The sequence below is a fragment of the Heterocephalus glaber genome, unplaced genomic scaffold, assembly GCF_053883595.1.
Source record: "Heterocephalus glaber isolate CG9 unplaced genomic scaffold, H.glaber_assembly_v1.0 deba00000331, whole genome shotgun sequence".
NCBI classification, from domain to species: Eukaryota; Metazoa; Chordata; class Mammalia; order Rodentia; family Bathyergidae; genus Heterocephalus; species Heterocephalus glaber.
Genome location: NW_028258142.1, coordinates 3,144,304 through 3,167,336, shown reverse-complemented (window position 1 = coordinate 3,167,336; position 23,033 = coordinate 3,144,304). Strand labels below are relative to the sequence as shown.

Genomic DNA, 23,033 nt, shown 5'->3' with positions numbered 1-23,033 from the left:
GTTCTCTTAGTCCATTTCTGTCTGGAGTTTCCCTCGCTCTCTGCTTCTAGGCTGCTATGAGGTGAGCAGTTTTGCTCTACCACACCCTTCTGCCATGATGTTCGGCCTCATCTTAGCCCACAGCAATGGAATCAGCCTACTGTGGACTGAAACATCTGAAACCATGAGCCAAAATGAATCTTCCCTTACTTAAGTTGACTTTTTCAATTATTTCTCACAATGACAAAAAGTTATCTTTTTTTTTAATCTCACAGAAACCACGTGAGCTAAATAGTAGTTGCCCATTGGATGGACGAGTGAGGCAGGCTCACTCATGTTGGATCACCTTCGCAAGGTGTTCTGCAGGTAGATGGCAGAACCAGACTTGAAGCAACACACCCTTCCTGTTTCATCACATCTCTCACAGCTTAGTAAGCAGAACGTGTTGTTATGTGACTTCAGCAATGGGATCTCAGAATGTGGTAAGGTAGGGCAAAGATGGCTACAACAAAGTTTTTATATTTTCTATTATTGCTTTTTGGTGAGTAATGGTAACTGAATTGCTGCATTGTTGTTGTTAATATACAGATTTTATTATTTTAAAAACCAAATAAGGGTATTTTTTTCCTCGATATAATGGTCATTGTGATTCACAGAACTCCAGAGCAATCACCAGGAATCAGTATACAGCATGGAAGAAGATGGCCCCGGAAGGTGAAGTAGCCCCTTTAGAGCTCACCCTGTGTCTACATAGAAAGAACATAAATGTAGGTGGTTAGGGTCAGGGTTGTTCAGTGACAGGAAGTCAGGGCACTGCCACTAGGGAAAAGCTTGTAGGTTGGCTCAAAAGAGCTCAAGGGTGATATCCATTATCTTGTTAAATTCATCCTCATCTGGGCTGTGATTGTGCAGATACACAAGAGCACATCCGTTTCTCAGTGCGAGACATACTAACCAAGCTTACAATACTGATCCATACAGCCAGAATGTTAACAGGTCGACAGATTTATTACAGAGAGCCTTCATGACCGAGCAGTCTTCAGACTTCGTCAAAGTGGGATGCCCTTGTTCTCAGCCGTAGGAGCTGTTTCAGTTTACAGAAAGGAAGACTCACTGTCCCCATGGTGGGTGTTTCTGAGTCCACAGGGAAGTGCACATCTCTGCTGTAGGAAACCCTTTACTGGGCATTAAACCCTGATCAGAGCAGCTCTTAATAACTCTGGAAACAGAAACAAAGATGGGAATGTAGTTTACCTTATCACTTGATAGGTTGTTTATTCAAATCTCAGTCACAGATTACATTCTTCCTTAGGTTTCTCTATAATTAAAGGTCACTTTCACAGATGTAAAAATCACTGGGCATCATGCTGGAGGCTGACAGATGCAGGGATATAGTCTGCAGTGTTTCACTGCACGGACACCAGTTGGGCTTCCTGTCCCTAGGGTCTTAAATCTCCATGGCAGCGAAGCTACCTCTCTAGTTTCCTCCTCTTCCTTTGCTAGTGTATAAATCACACTATTTCCAGATACATAAAGTGTTTCAATGGTGCTGATTTTGCTTGTCCTGGATTCTGGAATATCAGCCCTCACTGGTTAAATTCCCTGGATCATAGTCACAGCTAGAATGGTTTGGAACCCTTAAAAACACTCCCTTAGACTCTCTTAGTTCCAGAAAATACATCATCATGGTCTGACCAGTTTTTATTTTTTGCCAAATGTATTATAGCTTTAATTTATGGACAGAAATACGTTTTTTCTTTTTTATTTTTCTTTCTTTTTTTTAATCATTCATTTGCATTTTTACTTGATTTTGTAACTCAGAAAAGAATGCCTGAGATGACTTCAGGTTCTTGTCCTTTCCTTCATCCTTTCACAAGGAGGCCTTGCCAGTTTTGGTCAGCTGTTTCAACTTCTCCGAAGCTACTGCTTTGCTCTACTTCCCTACTTAATCTGGGTTGCTATTTTCAAGCAATTTTCTCCACGTCTTTTCTTTATTTTCAAATGCTTTTGATATTTCTTTTTCCTCCATTCTTATTTCTTGCTTACAGCTGTTTTCTCATCCGTTGGTTTTGGATCTCCAGCCTTATTTTTCTCCCAGATTCCTTAGGGGCCAGGAGCGCCACGTCATTGACATTCACCGGGGCCACTTCCTCCATGGTCATCGCTGGCAAACTGAACACCACCTTCATCTCTGGCGCCAGTAGTTTCGCGATGAAGTGGATGTCTGACAGTGCATCTAATTTTAAGAAGAGAGAATCCATCATCTTCTGAATTTCCATGTGCTCTGGATTTTCTTCTTTGGCATTTTTTTGCTGGTTGAGTTTGATGTATTCCTGCTTATAAATTTCAGCAAGACTCAATTTACTCTTCGCGTGATCTAATGTTAAATACTTTTTATAGTCATATGCATCTGCTTTAGGTTTTTCTCTACGTATTACATCATCCCAAGCCAGATCTCTAGTTCTCTGCTTAATGATGTCTTCTAATTGGAGGGTGGTTTCCTCTGTGATCGCAGGTGCCATCTGGATGGCTTGGTCAAAATTCAGGGTCTCCTCCAGGAGACTGTTCTCCGGTCGCTTCTGTGCCGCCCCTTCCCCTTGAAGCTGCCAAGGCATTGTCGCAATAACTGTTTCTCTAAACATGCAATGTTTTCATTTTCTCTTGTCTTTTTTCAAAAGAGGATTTAATTTCATCAGAATCAACTTTGACATTTAATACATCTGTATCTTTATTTTCCTTATCATCCAGCACAGCAAAGATCATTCTCTCTGAGCCTTCTTTATGTTGTTTACCATCTTTGCTTTCTTCAAGGTCATTGTCTTCATCCATTTTAGAAAGATTTTCTTGATCTGGTTCTTCAGCAATTTTTTCCTCTTTTTTGTCTGAAGTCAGATTATCATCATGAACATTCGATATGTTTTCATCACTCTGAATTGGATCAAAGAAATCTTTGTATTTCAGATTTCTGGAACTTTTACCTGACTTAAATTTTTGATTTTCAAACAGTACTCTACCTTCATCAGAACCAATGTCTTCAAAAAAGTCATTTTTCCTCTTTATTATGCAATGATTTCATAATTCAATTTTTAAAATATAATAACATCTTTCATATTTTCCAGCTATTGTGAAGCTTCACACTGTAAGCACCTAACAGGATATGTTTGTGCTGATAACAACCTAAGCCAATAAACTCGAAGATGATTTAAGACAAAAAGTCAGTGATCCCACTATAGCCCATCTCATTGTTTGCATCTGCATTCTTGTGCCATTAAATCTCTGAGTTCTTGGGGTAACCCACTTTCTGGTCCCCCTTCTGTCTCTCTTAGAAGCTTTCTTTCTCTCAATAAATTTTTGCTACTCTTAACCTCTGTTGTTCCTAGAATTCATTTTTCGATGTTAGAGAACACGAACTCGTGTTTCGGGTACCTAGCAGGTTTGGGAGTTACATCTCTTCCCCCTGAATCAAAATGGCACAGGTATTGTACCTACTACAAGGGCTATTTAGATGAAAGGATAAGTTAATACTTTTGTGTTTAGAATATATGACAGTGCTGATAGCTATTCTTTTCTTCCTCATTATTGTTATTAGCCAAAGATAATGCCTGCCAAGGCTTTTGTATTTGCTATATCATTTAATTTTGTAACATTCTTATTAGGTTAGTACTATTATTATTCCTATTTTATAGTCTATTAACCCAAGGCTTTGCAAGGTTATTCAATTTCCCAAGTTCAAATAGCTAGCAAGTTTTGGATTTGAATTAGAGCTTTCTAATTCCTAAGATCATGCTCTTACCAATTAAAAATTGTTCCCTAAAATCTCAACAAATAGGCAGAGGTACTTCTTTTGGTGGGAGAGATAGAAAGTGGTGTAGAGAAAGTAGTGAAGGAAAGAAGAAATATCTTAATTCTCAACTGGTGCAAACCTACCTACAAAGTCTAGCTGAATTTTATTATATAAGCATTTTTACTGCCAACTACTCTCACAAACTCAATGAATGCCTTCTGATGGGGCAGGCATTTTTCTAAGTGGACTAGGGATTGGAGTATGAAGAGGTACAAAATATAACGTGGAACTGTTCAAAACATATAAAATAACCATGGCCTTCCACAGGCATACCACTTGAAACACTCAACATCAAATCTTTGGACAAACAAATGTGTGCACACCAAGTAGAGCAGAGATCACAGCAATCTCAGTATGAAAGAGGAGAAAATCAGAACATTTGGTGAATAAACTGGATTTGCCTAAGATAGCATTTGCCTAAGGTCAGCAAACTTGAAAAGACATGCACTGTCTTGTTGACAACTGGAAGGTTGTTGGAAATAGCCAGTGTAGGATGGAAATGAGGAATCTGTATAGTCTAATGGTTTAAGAAGGTGGAAAAAAGGAAGAAAGAGAAAAAGAGGAAATGGGCAAGGTAAATGGAGCATGGTGCCATCCTGAGTAGGGTCCCTTTGATGAGTATATATCTCTCTATTGAAGACATATTGCAGATAGGTAAGTTAATTAGATATCTTGTAGGCAGTTAGTCAAGGCCAGCCCACAAGGAGTCAACATGGAGGACAGTGAAGAAGCCAACATGGAGGACAATCAAGACACATTCACTGAAGGCTAGCATTGTAAAAGGAGAGAAACTGCCATACCCATGTAGGATAAATAGCAGTGATTGATATTCTAAATAGGTATCAATCACCTGGGTGGGGGACCAAGATCTTCCAGGAAAGATCCCTGACACACCCCTTACCATTGAAAATCCTTGCTCATTCCTTGTATGCTTGCTACACATGACTTGTTTCCATTGGATCCCCATTTAATCAATATCACCTAAGTGACTGTTCTTGCAATATTACTAGTTGACTACAGTTTTGTCCCATGTTGAACCCGCCTCACCTCATGGCTTTGCCCCAAAGAACACCTCTGAAAAGTTGGGTGAGTGGGAAACCCATTTTCCTATCCCCCTTCTATCTCTTAGACAGAAACTTTCTTTCAATCAATAAACTTTTCCTACTCTCAAAAAAAAAATCTTTGGGCTAGGGGTTTAGCTCAGTGGTGCCGCTGCCTGTCTCACAAGTGCAAGGTCCTGAGTTCGATCCCTGGTACCAAAAAAAAAATCTTTGTGTTCTTTATATATTCTGGATATCAATCTTTTGTGAGAGAATAGCTGGCAAAGATTTTTCCCCATTCTGTAGGTTGTCTCCTTACTCAATTATTTCATTTGCTATAATTTGATGCAACCCCCCAATTTCAATCATATACACCAGTTTTCCACCATCACTTGTTAAAGATGCTATCTTTTCTCCAGTGCATGTTTTTGGCATCTTTGTCAAGAATCAGATATCTGTAACTGCTGAGTTTTTTTCTGGGTCCTCTATTCTATTTCATTGCTATGACTATATAATATATTTTGATATTGGTTATGGTGGTGCCATGAGCATTGCTTTTTTTTACTCAAGATTGCTTTGATTCTTTGGGGACTCTGTGTTTCTATGCAAACACAGGAGGATTGTTAAGATTGGTTTTTCTAGTTCTGTGAAGAACATCAATGATATTTTGATGGACACTGCATTAAACCTGCCTGTAGATTCTCTTAGGTAATCTGGCCATTTTAATAATATTAATTCTGCTGAGCCATGACCTGGATAGGTCTTTCCATCTTTTAGTGTTTTCTTCAACTTCTTTCTTCAATGTTTTATAATTTTTGTTACTCATTAATTTCTGGACTATAATAATACTGAGCAGTTGCAATGTGGTAAGATGAACTAGAAATAAAATACTTTTATACTTAGGGATTTTTTTCTTTCAGAAGGTCAGATTTGATATTTTATAATGCAAAACCAAGACACAATATGCTTTCCTTGTCTTTACTTTCAGGATTTTATCGAAAAAAATTTATTGTCTAGACTAATATAATAGAAATTTTTTTTCTCACTTTTTTGTTGCTTAAATTGTTTTATTGGTACATTTTAGGTATACAATACGTTTACATTTATCATTGGGTGCTTGTACCGTTACATGATATATCTTGGTTCTTATTTTTTCCCCATTCCCTGTGCTCCCTTCACCCCTTCCACCCTTCAATATTTACAAAGACTTTGTTTCCATTTTTTCCATTTTTCATAATTTTTCCTCTCCCTTCTCCTTCCCCTCCCATTTCCCCTACCCCTTTGGACCTTTTCTGTATAAAATAGTGTACTACTCAGCCATAAAGAATGAGAAACTAGAGACATTTATAGCAAAATGGATGCATATTGAGGCCATACTCTTAAGTGAAATAAATAGGACACATGTGTAAATACTGAATAGTTTCTCTAGTGTGAGAAACTGAAAGTGTAAATAAGGATTAAAATGATTAAAATGAATAATTGATAATTGAAAATGTCATAGAGATTTTGTGCCATTTTTTTTTCCCAAGTAGTTTACAGTTTCAGATTTTATAGTTGTCTTTAATCCATTCTGGGTTGATTTTTTTATATGTGGTTTGAGATAAGTGTTTCATTTAATTCCTTTGTGTGCATCCAGTTTTTTCAACATCATTCATTAAACAGTGTTCTTTCTCTACTGTGTGTTATTGGCACCTTTGTTAAAGGCTGATTATAAATGTATGAGTTTAATTTGAGATTCTTATTCTATCCCTTTGGCTGCTGGGTGTGTTTTGATGCCAGCACCTTGCTGTTTTGATTACTATCACTCTTAATATGTTTTGAAATCAGACAGTGTTATTTTGCCAGCTTTCTGCTTAAGATTGTTGGGGCCATGGGCTGACATCAAATTAAAAAGCTTGTGAACAACTAAGGAAACAATCAACAGAGTTGAAGAGACAGCCCACAGAATGGCAGGAAGTACTTGCAAAGCAGACATTTGATGTGGTTTTAATATCCAAAATATATAAGGAAGTAAAAAAAAAAGGAAACAAATTGAAAATGGGAAAGGTTATCAATTGACATTTATATATTAAAAAAAGACCTAAAAATGGCCAACAGGTATACAAAAGTAAGTCATTGGCAAAATATAAATTAAAACTGCAATAAGATATTATCTCATGCCTGTTGGAATGGCTATCAGTTTTTTTTTCTTCCCATTAAGTTTATTGGCACATTTTCGGTATAAAATACAGTTACATTCATCATTGGGATTTTGTACCATTATATAAGTCTCTTGGTTCTTTTTTTCCCCCTTCTCTTGCCCTCCCTTCACCCCCTCCACCCTTCCCTATTTGCAAAGACCTTGTTTCCATTTTTTCCCTCTTCTCATATTTTTTCCTTTCCCTTTTTTCCCTCCCCTACCCCTCCCAATTCTCCTGCTCTTTTAGACCTTTCCTTCCTGTTTCACTATATCAGTTATACATTTTTAAAATTACAATATTAAGATCTAGGAGACATTACCACAGATTTTACAGAATTTAAAAGGATATAAAAAGCATATTACAAAAATCTTTTTAAAAATAAATTTGACAACTTCTAAGAAGTACCTTGGAAGACAAATTAATGAAACTAACTCTGGAGGAAATATAAAATTTGAATAGCACCTATTAAAGAAAGTATATTCCTAGCTTGAAAACCTACCTATATGACAACAGCAGGCTCATAAACATTTTAACTGGTAAATTATATCAAACAATTGAAGCAGAAAAAAGAAGGAACATTTCTCCCTTCATTTTAGGAACTCAACATTGTGCTAATCCTAAAACTGGATAAAGATAATAGAAGAAGGCAGACAGGCAGGTCTGCCCATGCCCTACTGAGGTCCCGAGTGGCACAGAACATGCTGAATCACCCCGCTGCAGACAGGCAGCCACCTACTTCCACACTACAAAGATGCAGAGGACACCAGACCACCAGACCAAGGTAATGAGTCCCTCTGCTCCAGGCCCAGAGGTAGGGGCTTCTGAGCCATCGTCCCACTGCTAATGGTCCAGAGGACGGGGCTTCCCAGTCACCATCCCTCCTGCTGCTCCCAGCCCACAGGAAAGGACTTTTCAGCCACCTTTGGTCCCACTGCTCCTGGCCCAGAGGAAGGGGCTTCCGGGCCACCATCCCTCCCACAGCTCCCGGCCCAGAGGTAGGGGCTTCTGAGCCGCCATCCCACTGCTCCTGGTACAGAGGAAGGGGCTTCCCAGCCATCATCCCTCCCACTGCTCCCAGCCCACAGGAAAGGGCTTTTGGGTCACCATCCCTACCGCTGCTCCTGGCCCCTGTCCCACCTCTCCCAGCTCAGAGGAGGTAATCCGTGCAGGCACCAACAGCCTCCACCCCAGTTGAAATGATGAAACATGTAAATAAGTCTCAAAACCAGACTTCCAGATCACCTACAGCAACCCCAAAGGGAAATGAGATGGAACATTCTGATACTCAACCACCTGGACCCACTGAACTGGCAACAAAAGGAGATCTGGAGAAAATGAAATCAGAAATAATTTCTCAGTTATCAGGAGAAATTGTGCCCCTAGTGCAAGACATGATAAATAAATCTAGACAGGAGCTCAGGAACATGATGGAATCCCAACATAAGAAACAAATGGAATCCATAAAACAGGTGCCAATAAATTTTGAAGACATGAAAAACTCCACTGAAAGTCTACACAGCAGAATGAGCCAATCTGAGGACAGAATTTCAGATATAGATGATAAGATTGCAATTAGTGACCAGGAAAAGAAAAATTGTTTCAAAATTATAAGGGACCATGAGAAATCAATCCAGCAGCTGCTAGATGATGCAAAGAAGAATAACATAAGACTGATAGGGCTCAATGAAGAAACAGGAAAGAGTGCAGATGACATAAAAAATCTCTTCACAGAAATAATGGCAGAAAACTTCTCAATCAGGGGAAAAGAGCTTGACATACACATAAGTGAGGCATATAGGACTCCAACTAACCTCGATCAAAAAAAATCTACACATAGGCATATAATTGTTAAGATTCCAGAAACACAACAGAAGAAAAAAGTTCTTCAAGCAGTGAGAGAAAAGAAACAAATCCCATACAAAGGAAAGCCCATCAGAATCACAGCAGACTTCTCAACACAAATCATCAAGGCAAGAAGAGCTTGGAGTGACATATTCCAAGCCCTAAAAGAAAACAGCCTCCAACCCACATTGATGTACCCTGCAAAACTATCTTTCAAAATGGATGGAGAAATAAGATACTTTCATGACAAAGAGCACCTTAGGAACTTTGTGAATACCAAACCAGCACTCCAAAGAATTTTACACAATATTCTAGGAACAGACATTGAGGATCACAACTGCAGGAAGCAAAGCAGAATGAACTCATCTGGCATGACAAGAAATTAAATGTAAAGGGGGAGAACCCAACAACAAAAAAAGTCATGGAAATGACAAGTCAATATGTTTCAGTTATAACTATCAATATTAATGGTCTCAATTCACCAATCAAAAGAAATAGACTGACAGAATGGGTCAAGAAGCAAAATCCAACAATATGCTGCATACAAGAAACACACTTAATTCAAAAGGAAACTCATAGACTGAAAGTGAAAGGGTGGAAAACAATACTCTATGTGACAGGAACCCCCCCCCCCCCGCAAAAAAAAACAGAAGTAGCTATCCTCTTTGCAGATCAAGTAGATTTCAAACCAACACTGATTAAGAGAGATGAAGAAGGACACTACATCCTTGTAAAGGGAAGAATCCAACAGGAAGAGATGACAATCATAAATATCTATGCACCAAACACTAGTGCACCCAACTATATAAAACAAATATTAACGGACATGAAAAGTCATATACAGACTAATACAATTGTAGTGGGGGACCTTAACACCCCACTATCACAAATAGATAGATCAACTAGACTAAAAATAAGTAATGAAATACTAGAACTCAATCGAACTCTTGAACAAATGAACTTAACAAATGTTTACAGAGTCTTCCACCCCACAAAATCAGAATACACATTCTTCTCAGCTGCACATGGGTCATTCTCCAAAATAGACCACATACTCACACATAGAACATGTTTAAGTAAGTGCAAAGGAATTGAAGTTATCCCCTGTATATTATCAGACCATAGTGCGATGAAATTGGAGATCCATAGCAAAAGAAACTCAAAACATTTCATAAACATGTGGAAATTGAACAGCACACTTCTGAATAACCAGTGGGTCACAGAGGAAATTAAAGAAGAAATCAGACAGTTCCTTCAATTAAATGACAATGACAATAAAACATATCGGAATCTATGGGACACAATGAAAGCAGTCTTATGAGGGAAATTCATAGCAGTGAATATCCATATTAGGAAAACAGAATGAGCCCAATTAAACAACCTGATGCTGAACCTCAAGCTTCTAGAAAAAGAAGAGCAGGACAACCCCAAAGCTCATACAAGGGAGGAAATTATAAAGATCAGAGGAGAAATCAATGCAATGGAGACTAAGAAAATGGTACAAAAAATCAATGAAGCCAAGAGTTGGTTCTTCGAAAGAATCAACAAAATTGACAAATCTTTAGCCAACCTTGTCAGAAAAAGGAAAGAAAAGGCCCAAATCCATGCAATTAGGAGTGAAAAGGGTGAAATTACAACAGACCCAGCAGAAATCCAGAGGATCATCAATACCTACTTCCAGAACCTATACGCCAATAAGATGGACAACACAGAAGAAATGGACACATTCCTAGATACATATGAATTATCAAAGTTGAATGAAGAAGACCTAAAAATTCTGAACAACCCAATATCAACCAATGAAATTGAAAATGGAATTAAAAACTTATCACCTAAGAAAAGCCCGGGCCCTGATGGTTTCACTGTTGAATTCTACAAGACATTTAGAGAGGAACTACTGCCGCTACTGTTTAAATTCTTCAATTAAATTGAAAGGGAAGCAATACTCCCAAATTCATTCCTGGAAGCAAGCATCACCTTGATCCCCAAAGCAGAGAAAGACCCAACTGAAAAAGAGAACTATAGGCCAATCTCACTAATGAACATAGATGCAAAAATCCTTAATAAGATAATGGCAAACAGAATGCAGAAGATCATCAAGAAGATCATACACCCTGATCAAGTGAGATTCATCCCAGGGATGCAGGGATGGTTCAATATACAAAAATCAATCAATGTAATACACTATATCAATAGAGCCAAGGACAAAAACCATATGATTATCTCCATAGACTCTGAAAAAGCATTTGACAAAATCCAACATGCATTTATAATAAAAACTCTACAAAAAATTGGAATAGATGGTCTCTGCCTCAAACGGATAAAAGCCATCTGTGAAAAATCAACAGCCAATATCATACTAAATGATCAAAAACTGAAATCCTTCACACTAAAATCAGGAAGAAGACAAGGATGTCCACTATCCCCACTCTTGTTCAATATAGTTCTGGAAATATTAGCCACGGCAATTAGACAAGAGAAAGAAATAAAAGGAATAAAGAGAGGAAATGAAGAAGTCAAATTGTCATTATTTGCAGATGACATGATACTCTATATAGAAGACCCCAAGAACTCCACCAAAAGTCTTCTAGACTTAATAACCAAATTCAGCCAAGTAGCTGGTTACAAGCTTAACACACAAAAATCAATAGCTTTCCTCTACACCAATGACAGACTCACTGAGAGAGAAATAGGGCAAAGAATTCCTTTCACAATAGCATCCAAAAAACTGAAATACCTAGGAATCATCCTAATGGAAGAAATCAAAGTCCCCTTCTCTGAAAACTATGGCACTCTGAAAAGAGAGATTGAAGATGATATTAGAAAATGGACAGACATCCCCTGCTCCTGGCTAGGAAGGATTAATAGAGTGAAAATGGCCATACTTCCAAAACTGCTATATAGATTTAATGCAATTCCAATTGAGATCCCAGCAGCATACTTCATAGACCTCAAGAAAACAATCCAAAAATTCATTTGCAGCAAGAAGAGACCCAGAATAGCAAAAGCAATTCTAGGTAACAGAGACATGGCAGGGGGTATCACAATCCCCAACCTGCAACTATACTACAAGGCTACTGTGATAAAAACAGCATGGTACTGGCAAAGAAACAGACTTGAGGATCAGTGGAACAGATTAGAAGATGCAGAAACAATGCCAGACACACTCAGCCATCTCATCTTTGATAAAGGAGCCAAACACCCTCACTGGAGGAAAGATAGCCTCTTTAATAAATGGTGCTGGAAAAATTGGGCTTCAAATTGCCAAAGATTAAAACTAGACCTGTATCTCTCACCATGCACTAAGCTAAAATCAAAATGGATTAAAGATCTAAATATTAAAATAGAAACTCTGAACCAGTTGGAACAGAGGTTAGGTAGAACCCTTGAAGACATCGGTGTAGGAAAAGATTTTATGAACAAACCCTCAGTTGCCCATGAACTAGCACAAACAATCAACAAGTGGAATCTCTTCTTATTAAAAGGCTTCTGCACAGCAAGAGAAACCACCAGCAGTGTGAAGAGACAACCCACAATGTGGGAAAAAATCTTCACCTGCTCCTCCTCAGACAAAGGTCTACTATCTTGAATCTATAAAGAACTTAAAAAGATCAGACCTCCCAAATTGAAAGACCCAATCCAAAAATGGGCATCTGAAATGAAGAGACATTTCTCAGACAAAGAATTAGAAATAGCAAATAAATACATGAAAAAATGTTCAACATCACTGGTCATTCAAGAGATGCAAATGCAGAAACGCTGAGATTCCACTTTACTCCAGAAAGAATGGCTACTATCATGAAATCAACCAATAACAAATGCTGGCAGGGCTGTGGGGAAATGGGAACCCTGCTCCACTGCTGGTGGGAGTGTAGACTGGTGCAAGCACTGTGGAAAGCAGTATGGAGATACCTCAAAGAACTAGGACTGGAAGTCGCATTTGACCCCGATATTCCCCTGCTGGGGATATTCCCCAAAGAATTAAAAGAATCACACCAAAGTGATATATGTGCACCCACGTTCATAGCAGCACAGTTTGTAATAGCTAAAACTTGGAAACAGCCCAAATGCCCATCAACTGGAGACTGGATAAAGGAAATGTGGTTTTTTAATAAAATGGAGTACTACTCAGCCATAAAAAATGAGAAATTAGAGACATTTATAGCTAAGTGGAGGCACATTGAGGTGATACTCTTAAGTGACATAAATAGGACCCACATGAATAAATACCGAATAGTTTCTCTGGTGTGAGAAACTGAAAGTGTAAATAAGGACTAAATGTAAAATAGGTAATGTGAAATGGGAAGAAAAGGGGCAAAGGGGAAGGAAGTGGGATGGGTAGGGGAAAGGATAGAAGGGAATGGGATTAATATGAGAAAATGGAAAAATAGGAACAAAATCTTTGTAAATAGGGAGGAATGGAGGGGTTGAAGGGAGATCTGGGCAAGGGTGAAAAATAAGAACCAAGAGAGACTATGTGAAGGTGCAAATTTCCAATGATGAATGTCATTATATTGTATACCTGAAATGTACCAATGATTAGAATGAATAATCGATAATGCAAAATAGGAAGAAAAGGTCCAAAGGGGTAAGGGTAGTGAGAGGGGCAGGGGAAATTAAAGAAGGGAAAGGAAAAATAATGAGAAATGGAAAAAATGGAAACAAAGTCTTTGTAAATAGGGAAGGGTGGAGGGGGTGAAGGGAGGGCTAGGAATAGGGAAAAAATAAGAACCAAGGTGCATTATATAAAGGTACAATTCCCAATGAGAAATGTAATTGTGTTGTATACTTACAATGTACCAATAAAAGAATTTAATTAAAAAAAGATAATAGAAGATAAAAGTATGCACATAGAAATTTGTTTAACAAAACAAACTATTGGTTGTCAGATCTGGCAGGATGTAGAAAGTCATTTTGTTATAGGGATGGCAGTGTTGGTTTAGGGGTGGAAAATCCACCCCCAAAAGTCATCATTTAAACAGAGGAAAGGAAAAAAGCCATATGATCCTGTCACTAGTTGGAGAAAAAGTATTGGACTAAATTCTATAGCTGTTCATGATAAAAGCTATCCGGAGCCTAGAAGTAGAACAGAAACTTCTCAACAGATTAAAGACATGTACTCCATATTTCCAGCCAACACCACTTATATAAATGGAGAAGATACAATGATTTCCCCTTAAGGTGGGGAACAAGGGCAGATATACTTACTCTTTATCTGTCCATTAAACTTTGAAGTCTAGTCCCCAACAAAATAGTCTGGCAATAAAATGACACAACAAAGATAGGATCGGCATGGCAGAAACAAAATCTTTATATGTAGATGAAATGATCATCTACAGAGAAAATGCTAAGAAATCTCTAGAAGCCCCTAGAACTTGTACTTGAATTTAGCAGGATTAGAAAACACAAAGTATATATAAAAATTCAGATCTATGTATACTTGCTATAAATGAAGAATTGGATATTGAAATTTAAAGTTATGTAGGAGTACAAAGGACCTAGAAAAATTAAAAACAAAAACAAAAATAGTGTTGGAAGACGTTTAGTACCTAATTTTAAGACTTATTCTAAAGCTACAGTAATCAAGGCAGTGTTGGTGTAAGGAAAGACATATAGATCATTGGAATAAAACAGAGAATCTAGAAATAGAACCACACATATATGGTCCACTGAGTTTTGAAAGATTATTTAACATTAGCATTTTATAGAATATAAACTCAATTCAAGAGCCAAGGAAGAGAGAGTGTTTTCAGCAAATGACACTAGAACACCTGGTATCCATATATAAAAAATTACCCTCAACCCTTTTTTTCCACACATGAAAATAACTTGAAGGGATCTATGAACCTAAATAAGAAAGCCTAAAAGTATAAAACTTTAAGAAGAAATTATGAGGGAAAATATTTATGAATTCAGGGTAGGCAAGAACTACCTAGGATACAAAAAACATGATGTATAAAAGAAAAAAATTGATAAATGAGATTCCATCAAAATTTAGAACTTTAAATGATATCATTAAAATGAAAAGTAGTCCTTAAACAGACCATATTTACAATGCATATAACCTACCATGAGAATACATAAAGAACTCTTACAGCTCATTAATAGACAACCCAATTAAAAAGTAAGCATAAGAAGATGATAAATAGCCAGTATAGCACAAGGAAAGGTGTGCAACTCTAGAATCAGAAAAATACTAATCAGTACAATAATAAGATTGAATTATACACTCATTAGGGAGATGAAGTTAAAAGTTTCAAAAGCCTTGTCCTGACTTTTTCTTTTTGTTGGATTCTCCCCCTTTGTGTTTAATTTGTCACACCCAATGGATTCATTCTGCTGGGTTTTCTGGGGTTGTGATCCTCATTGTCTTTTCCTAGGATATTGTCTAAAATTTTTTGGTTTGTTATTCATGAAGTTCCTGAGGTGCTCTTTATCATGAAAGTATCTTATTTCTCCATCAATCTTGAAAGACAGTTTTGCAGGGTACATCAATCTGGGTTGGAGGTTGTTTTCCTTTAGGGCTTGAAATACATCACTCCAAGCTCTTCTTGCCTTGAGGGTTTGCATTGAGAAGTCTTCTGTGATTCTGATGGGCTTTCCTTTGTATGTGATTTGTTTCTTTTCTCTCACTGCTTGTAGAATTTTGTTCTTCTGTTGGATTTCTGGAATCCTAACTATTTTATGCCTATGTGTAGATTTTTTTGATTAAGGCTAACTGGAGTCCTATATGCCTCACTTATCTGTATGTCAAGTTCTTTTCCCCTGTTTGGGAAGTTTTCTACCATCACTTCTATGAAGAGTTTTTTTATGTCATCTGCACTCTCTCCTCTTTCTTCATTGACTCCAATCAGTCTTATGTTATTCTTCTTTGCATCATCTAGCAGCTGCTGGATTGATTTCTCATGTTCCCTTACAATTTTAAAGCAATTTTTCTTTTCTTGGTCACTAATTGCAATCTTATCTTCTATATGTGAAATTCTCTCCTCACATTGATTCATTCTGCTGCGCAGACTTTTGATGGAGTTTTTAATCTCTTGGAATTCTGTTTGTATCTGTTTTATGGATTCCATTTGTTTCCTATGTTGGGATTCCATCATGTTCCTCAGATCCTCTGTATTTTTTATCAGTGTCCTCTCTAGATTTATTAATCATGTCTTGCAGTCTGAGCACAATCTTAGCTGTTATCTGAGTAATTATTTCTGATTTCATTTTTCCCAGATCCTCTTTTGTTGCCAGTTCAGGGAGTCCAGGTGGTTGAGTATCAGAGTGTTCCATCTCCTTTCCCTTTGGGGTTGCTGTAGGTGATCTGGAAGTCTGTTTTTGAGGCTTGTTTATGTGTCTTCTCATTTCCACGGGGGTGGGGTGGGGAGTGCTTCTGGCACCCACGTGGCTCACCTTCTGTGCCCTAGGAGCTTGGGATGGCAGCAGGGGAGCTTCCTTCTGGGTTTTGGGACCGGCTCAGGTTCTCTGTCCTAGGAGCCTGAGATGGAGGCAGGGAGCTTCCTTCTGGGTGCTTGGACTGGCTGAGCTTCTCTCTGGAGTGGCTATCATAATAACATGAAGATAAGGGGAGAAATGGAACACTTGCACATTGCTGCTAAGAACATAAATTAATACAGATACCATGGAAAATGGTATTGCGGTTCCTCAAAAATGGAAAAAAATTTCTAAAAGTTGATGTACATATGGTCCAGTAATCTCACTTATGGTATATTTTCCAAAAGATTGAAATAAACTTATCAAGGGAATATCTGCACTCTATTATTCATTGTACTTTAAAAAATTTTTGGTACCAGGGATCAAACTCGGGTCCTTGCGCTTGTGCAGCTGGCAGCAAAACCACTGAACTAAATCCCTGGCCCATTGCTCCATTATTCACAATGCCAAGATAAGAAAATAACCTATGTGTCCATCAATGGATGAATGGCAAAAGAAAATGTGATATATATACACCATGGAATGCTATTGAGCTTTAAAAAAGCTCTAAAAAAGGGGGAATCTTGTCATTCACAGCAGTGTGGGTGAAGACACTGTGGGTGAATCTGGAAGACATTAGGCTAAGCATAACCCAGGAGAAAAATGCAAACACTGTAGGATCTCACTTATATTTGGAACCGAAAAATATTGAACCCATGGAAGTAGAGAGAAGAATGATGGTTGACAGGAGCTGGAGGGCCGTGTGTGGAGAGAGGGATGATGAATTATTGATCAAAGGGTACAAAGTTTCGGAGAGGCAGGATTAATGGATTTCCAGGTCTATTGCTCAGCAGGCAGACTATAGTCAGCATGAAAATGCATACTTTTAGATGTTGAAGAGTAATTTTCAAATGTCTCATCACAGAAAAGAATAGGTAAGAGAGGTGATGGATATGTTTGCTTCATTAAGTCATTCTTCATTCTACATATGTATCTAAATATCATATTGTACATAGTGTCCCACAAATGTATACAAATACCATTATCAAGCAAATGTAATGGTAAATAATAAAAAAATTCCATGTGCCTTGTACTAGTATTTGATACTGATTTAAGTACATTTGTGCTTGCAGACAGAAGTATAGATTTTTATGAGTAAAAATATATCTTCCCTACCTCACTCTGAAACTAAGAAAAACTTACCATCATTGTATACTTAAGGCAAAGTGTAGTCATCAAGATTTCACTGACACGCAGACCCTCTTAAAGCCCCATGTACAAACCTATGACAGATGTTGGCAAAGGTTATCAATTCATCTTCTCTAGAGAGATTGCTGTATAATCTCAATTATTTCAGTGGCATCAACTGTAAAGTACATATAACCAACTATCTGCATCTGCTGTGCACATTCAGTGGTATAGTTTCCTGTTAGTCATAAACAGACATTTGGGATATTATGATGTCGCACACACAACCCTGGAGAATTTGAATCAATTCTCTTTCATTTTTCTTCCCACTGTGAGACTTGAGAAAATCATTTTTAAGTGGTAGTTTTGTGTTTTCTTTCAGATATGTGCCTGAACAATTATTTTTACAATTTCTCTAGACACCAAAACAAATTTTTGAAGACCCTGCAGGAAGGTTTTGAGTTTAACTGTAGACCCTGCTTCCTTCTTATGAGGACCTGGACACCAGAGAATCATTTCCCACAGCCCTTCATGTTGTCATTCCTCATTTGGCATAAGTTTCATATTTCGAGTAGAACAGAACAAGATCCTCAGTTGGACCACTGGGTACAATGCAAATTGCTTTTGTTTGCAACATGTTTGCAAACGAATACAACAACACCCAAACAAGGCTGATCTTCCTCCATGCCAGGCTCAGAGTTGTTTCAAGTGCTGGTTGTGAGGTGTGCAATTTCTTTCATTGTGTGTCCTATATCCTATATATGGGATCCATTTCCATAGATGCTTCATGTACATGTGAGAAGCATGTGTGTTTTGCTGTTGCTGATGGAGTGGTCCCTAAGTGTCAGCTGGATCAGGCTGATTGATGGAACTGTTCAGGACACCCATACCCTTACCGCTTTTAGCCTGCTGGGCCTGCCCAGGTGTTCTGATGTCCAGATGTTAGGGTTTTCTTCTAGGAGACTTGACCTCTTTATCACTGTTGATGTTCCTCTTTATCCCTGCCAGGCACGTGTTCTGAAGTTTGACATTCAGGAAGCTTCTTGCTTCTAATTTCCTTAATAGTACATAATCTTCCACAGCCCTCTACTCTAAACACTTTTGTGTCTTTACATTTTAAATGGGTTCCCCATAGCAACATCAAGTTTAGCCTTTTTTTTCAGGTACTCTGATGATCTGTCATTTAACTGGTTTGCTTAGACCATTTACTAGTTTAAAAATCTGTTGTCATTGTAACTATGTTTCTTTGTTGCACTTTTATATGTTCTCTCTAGGCCCCCTTTGTGCTTTCTCCAGTTTTACTTGAACATGTTATGTGATCCCATTTATCTCTCCTCTTGGTATAATCACTTATTCTTCTTTTAAAAACTCTTCCCAGAGGTTGACTGGGGATTACTAGTATATTGAAACATACTCTCGCTCTACCACCAAATGACACCTCATTGCCTGCTGTGTAGTACAGGGTTTCACTTTTCCTGCCTTTCATCCCTATGACATTGTTGCCATTTGTTACTTATCTAAATGTTATAATCACTAAATACATTGTTATTATTGTTGCTTTAAGTACTTTGTTTTAGATTAATTGAGAGTAAGAAAAGTAAGATACTTTACTTCACCTTGATTTATTTTCTAAACCATCCCCTTTCCTTTATAGAAGCACAATTTTCTGACTGTTTTAAAAAAAGATTTACCTAAAGAATGTGTTTTATAAATTACCTGTTTTTGATTGGCTGACTGAGTCTATTTTTACTTTGCTTTTTTGTTGTAGTTGTTGTTACCAGGGATCAAACTCAGGACCTTGCACTTGCAAGGCAGGCATGGTGCTACTGAACTAAATCCCCAGCCCTTTATTTTTACTTCGGTTTTGAAGGAAATTTTGTGCATATATCATCCTAGATTGGCAATTTTTCTTTCATCATTTTGAATACTTAATTTCATTCTCTTCTTGCTTGCTTGGTTTCTTGGTTACTTTCTCATTGCTGGAACAAAATGCCCAATAGTCACAATTAAAAAAGGAGAGGTTTACTTTACCTCACAGTTTGTAGAGTTTTCAGGCCACAGCCAGCTGGCTCCAAGGCAAGGCAGGATGGTGAGGGGCATCACAGAGGAGAAAGAGTTCATGACAGGGTAGCCAGGAGGCACCAAGTGCTCACGGTAGCTGGAAGGAAACACACATTGTGCCCACAGTGGCCTACCTCTTCCCATCAAGCTTCACCTCCCAAATTCACACACTGCTATAAACCCATCAGTGGACTAATCCAATATCACACACATGATCCAGTATCACCCACCCACTACTCAGTATCACATCCGGGATCCAGTCGCCTCCCAAAACACCCACCTATCAGTGCATGAGGCTTTGGGGGGAAAACTAGATATAAGTAATGTTTCTGATGAGAAGTCCATTTGTTTCCTATTAATTTTTCTTTTAGGCTTGCACTGTGGGAAGTTTCTACTGACCTATCTTCAAATTCTCCTGGTTGTTTTCTTAGCCAACTCTACTCTGTTGATGAAACCATTGAAGATGCTCTTCATTTTGGTTACTAAGGTTTGAATTCTTTTGATCATTTCATATAGTTTTGATCTCTTGAGTGACACTACCCATCTGTCTTGCATGCTGTCTGGCTTTTCCGTTAGAGCTTTCCAGATATTAATCATATCCCCTACATTTGCCTCATCTGACTTTGTCTCTGGTGATCACTCTGTCTTTTAGATTGTGTTTTATCTTACCTTTTGGCATGCTTTATAATTTTTGTTGAAACCAGACATGATGTACCAATGATAAGTACTTAAAAAAGGCTTTTACTGTGAGGATTTACACTAATTGGACTAATGTTCAATATTAGTGGTAGCTACTGGAGCCAGGGACTCCTAATTATACCAAAGCCTTTTTTCTCTTGGGTCTTCTCATCTCAGAGTGGCTTCCTTTTAACTAGAATCCACTTTTGATAGATTGAGGGCTTGTTGGCTGGTAATAGATCAAAAAGAGGCAGGACAATCCTAGAATCATTTAAGTCTCATGTTTTAAAGTTCAGTAGGTCAGTCCTAAGAACCTCAAGTTCTATGATTTTTTTTTTAGAAGGCTCATAGACCTTAGCATATAGTTATATGTGTGGCTGTGACTTATGAAAGCAAAAGCAAAATCAGCCCAGGAAAAATGTGCAAGGGGAGAAGTTCAGAGGAAACAGGCACAGACTCTCAAAGGTGCTCCAGCAGATTCACCCAGGACATGTAATCTCCCCCAGCACCAAATTGTGGCAGAGATGTGGAAAGTTGTCCATGGGGAGCTGTTTAGAGATACATCCCCTGGGGCTGTTCAAGTAGACACCCTCTACTTTGCATGGACCAAAACCCAGAAAATCCCAGACAGAAAGCAGATGTTTAGCTTCAGCCACATTGTTTGGGTGACAGCATTGTTAGGCACAGAGAGTGCTTCTTATCAGCACAGAAAATTGGGTACCTGTGGAATTCCCAGGTGCTAATCATGGATAAACTGACAAACTGTACTTTCTAAGGATATACACTCTCAGGCCTGCTATATCAGCTCTTTATTTGTGTAGCTATTAGGCATTTCTAAATCACTATTAGCTTGTGCTTTTAACTTTTTATTATGGAACTTTGTGTGTGTGTGTGTGTGTGTGTGTCTGGTATCAAGGATTGAACTCAGGACCTTGCACTTACAAGGCAGGTGTGTGCCACTGAGCTAAATCCCCAGCCCTTATCATGGAACTTTCTGAACAAACAGGAGGTCAGGTAGAAGAGGTGATATCTGGAAGATTGTGCCACAGCTTTAGTCCTATCCACTCACACCGGCACCACCTTGTTCATACCCATCCACTTCCAGCCTACATATCCTTCTTCGACCCTCAACTCTTCTGTAGCCAGTTCTAGACTTTGCTTCATTTTACCTGTAGTTATTCATCTCTTTTTTTTTCTAGTTATTCATCTCTTAAAAGTCTCTGACTCATCCCTTGTAGATTTAGATAAAGCACACTTATGGTATTTGTCACTTGTGTTATTATCTAAAAATATTTGCCTTTGTATTGTAAGGAATATTGTTCTTCCCTGCTCTTTTTTGCCATTAGATTTTGCCAGGTGATTACTTAGACCAAGAGGTGCACACAGCGGTGATCTCTGTTGTCTCTGGGAGAGCTTTTGTGGTCAGTGAGGGCCTGGGCCACAGTCTCTGCTTCCTTTCTCCAGAGGGGACGTGCTCTGCCCCTCCCATGGGCCACTCTGAGTTACCTGCAGGCAGGGGGAGCATGAGTGAAGATTAAACCTGCCTACTGTGCCCATGGCAATGCACATTTTAAACATCCTACTTATTAAGATACAAAGTCCCCTGGAGTACTGAATCTTCTGCAGGAAAAAAACCCCCTTATTATTGGGATTTAGAAACATTTTATGTGCAAAATCAACCACTGAAAAACATTTTTATAACTTGGCTTTGAGGGTGGTAAGTATCATAGAATGAGAACATTAGTGTTAGAAAAGAAACTATTGTCCTTATAACCAATTAAAAAATCCATTTCAAAATGTTCTTTCACACTGTTTCTGTGTTGGCTCCTACACTGTTTTCTTAATGTCAGAAACTTCTAGGTACCATTTTGAAACAAAGGTTTAGATTCTGTGGTATTTAAACATTTTAACAAATATCAGTGACATAAAAAACCAGCATGGATAATTAAAACACCTTTAATTTTTATTTTCTTCTAAGAATTTTATATATTGCCAAAGGCAGTATATATGGCATGCTGAATTTTTGTAAACAAAAGGAACAAGCTGTGTAGTTAGAATCCAGAGCAAGGAAAAGAACATGACCTAGTCCAGAAGCCTCTTCACAACACTGCTAGTCATTTCTTGGGCTATGAAAACTTTATGGACTAGGTTTTTCTGGTTTTGTACTTCAGATAAATGGAATCAGAGAGTATGTGATTTTTTGTGTCTGATTCCTTTCATTGAACATTATTCTGTGAGTTTCATCTGTCACTGTACTTATCCAGTAGGAAATACTGCATTATCAACCTGTCACACTCCTAGAGTGAGGCTTTGATCCTGTATCTTTAATACCTAATCTTCTAGACATTAGTACCCTAGGAGGGGGCAGCAAATGTTTAAAAGACAAATTAAATTCCACATGTAAGGATTAAATACTAGTCCTATGGATTGACTGGTTTCCCATACCACCCATCTCACCTTTATTCTCTGAGACCCTGACAATTCTATTCTGTTTTTCTAAACAAGAAAGATCACACCTGCAGTTATTCCTGGGAGGGCGCCTGCAATGAAGTTCTTCAGTTCTGAAACAGAACAGTGCTGGCCCACGGAAAGCTAAATACACGTTCATTGTTCTGCTAATCCAGCAAATATTTATTGAGCATGCACTGCTGCAAATACCTCAGTAAAGAAGACAGAAAAACACCTCTATTCTCCATGTGGTTCACTTGGTAGTTGTTGGAAACAACCAATAAAAGAAATCAGCTAACTATGCCTTGTCAAAGGAAAGCTAACATAGATAGGACTTGTTGAAAGACAAGGTAT

The 23,033-nt window shown here is 38.1% G+C and overlaps 1 pseudogene; it reads right to left on the bottom strand.

Moving 5' to 3' along the window:
- Positions 1 to 1,475: 1,475 nt before the first annotated feature.
- LOC101720150 (U3 small nucleolar ribonucleoprotein MPP10 pseudogene) lies at positions 1,476 to 21,395 on the bottom strand (annotated as a pseudogene).
- Positions 21,396 to 23,033: the final 1,638 nt, after the last annotated feature.